Raw genomic sequence first — 2,205 nt, 5'->3', positions numbered from 1 at the left:
TGTTAAATAAAACAATAAGATTTACCAAGAAATGGAGTTGAGGTAGACTTGGGGTTATAATTCCATATATGTCTAACTGAAACTACAGGATGCAAGACAAAATATTTTATGTCGACCTCTGATGCTTTTCTTAGTTGATCTCACTCAGTTCTGACTTCAGAACTTGATCTTGAAGTGAGGTAGCTCAACACATCTGGAAATTATGTTGGTCTAATAACTTCTCTCTCTAATGTCACAAGATAGTACCCAAAGATAGAAAAAGAAACTGTTTACAACACTCATTCCTCTCAGAATTGAATGTTATTCTTCCCACAGGCATCATATTCTCTCCCCCTCTCCCTCCCCCACCCCCCATTTATAGTTTAGTGGCTTCCCATCTCTTTTTCCCCTTCATTTTTTTAAAGCAGTCATTCAATTAGCCACTTCGGTATATATTTTCTTCTGACACAGTTTCTAATGCAAGTCTGCAGATCTCCAGATGCAGATTTGTTCTTAATATTTACATCAGAGGGGAGTAAACTGTAGATTTGGCTAAAGATGCATGAATAGAAAGGGTATAGGAGTATCTCACCAGGCTAAACAAAACTGATATTCTGTGAATTATATTAAGCTTATTTCAAGTTTAATTATCATCTGCAATTCTCAAATAACATGTAATCAAAACTGTACTAGAACTATCTCCAAGAGGCTGTGTTGATCCTGTTTGTTGACAGTTAATGCAAATATAAATTCTTCACTAATTTTTTTCCCCAGACATTTCCATTAAACTGAATGTGGTAAATCAAACTCTGCTTAAAGAATAGTATTCCTGACTGCCAGCCCTGCAAGCTTGATCTGGGACTGAAAAGGCAAGTAGGTTCTTACCAAGACAGTCACGAACACCCTCAGTAGAAAAGATTATGTGATTCAAACTCACTTATTCATGTTGCTGCTTACGTGGGAGTCCTAATAGAGTGCAGCTCACTCCCCTGGGGGCGTGCTGGCTCAGCAGGACTAAGCAGTAAATAATGCTAAAAGCTTATTTTAGTCTGCAAAATAGGTACGTAAGACTAAAATCACACAGGAAGGAAAATCACTGAGTAAGAAAGGAAATGGTTGCACTTTTTCTACTACACTCACACTTTCAACTTAAGGCGATACAATGATTGCCAATTAGCCATTTCCTCTTTACACTTTAGGAAAAACAAAACAAAGCAAAATAAATCTCAAGAACTCTGACATTGCATGTGTAAGTCCCATGCAATTCTGCCAAACCTCTTAACCCATAATTTCACTAATTCTCATGGTAATGTAAGGGAATCTTCTGCCCATAAGATGCTCTAAAAGTCTCAACATTTCCCAAGAGAGGAGTGATGAGTGTGTAAGGCAGGTAGGAACGGTAAAGGGAATTGTATCATCTCCCATGGCCTCAGTGGCCATCAGAATTCAAATTCTATGTCACCTTTCCACAGTCCATTTTCTTCATAAATATATGTCCCAGGGAATCCCATGTCTTGCAAAAATCCCAGCAGTACAGCGTGACATCAGTTCATCAGTTCTGTTCCCAGCAGGACAGTGATAGTAGCAGAAAAAAAAAAGGGGGGGGGGGGGGGAGGGTTGGGGGCGTTGCGGGCGATATCTCATTGAACAAGTTCCTGAGAAACTATAGGTCTCATTGTGTGCAAGGACTAACCATAAAAGTTGTTCCACCATTGAGAATTTTTTTTTCACTGACCTTTCAAGGCCTGAGCCCTTTCAGTCTCCTCCTGTTAGTTTCCTCAAGAGAACAAGGAACCGGCTCTGTCTTTATTCCTTTGGGTCATTAGCCACAAAACATTTAAGGTATGCTGCTATATCTATTGGAAGCTTCTCTTTGCCTCTTAAGGAACTTGTTGCAGTAAGTTATTCCAGGTGTCAGTCGTTTTCCTGTTTAAATATACAGTCATGATGGCCATCCAAAGCAAGTTATCATACAGAGATCTTATCATCCTTTAGGCTTTTAGGAATTAAGGACACATAAGCAATATTCTGTCATAAATGTTTGTCTTACTGGTTGCTTCTCTGAGGTGCCCTCACTTCAGAGAATCATTTGACCTCACTGTGTACACATACGCTCTGTGCATCCTTGACAGCTGTAATCAAATGTGGACTCTGGCTCCCAGCACCAACCTGTTCATGACACCTCTTCAACACTGCTTGTAAAAGGCAAAATTTCTGCAGAAGCCA

The sequence above is a fragment of the Aythya ferina genome (assembly GCF_964211825.1).
Source record: "Aythya ferina genome assembly, chromosome: 1".
Classification (NCBI taxonomy): domain Eukaryota; kingdom Metazoa; phylum Chordata; class Aves; order Anseriformes; family Anatidae; genus Aythya; species Aythya ferina.
This window is presented reverse-complemented; position numbering follows the sequence as displayed.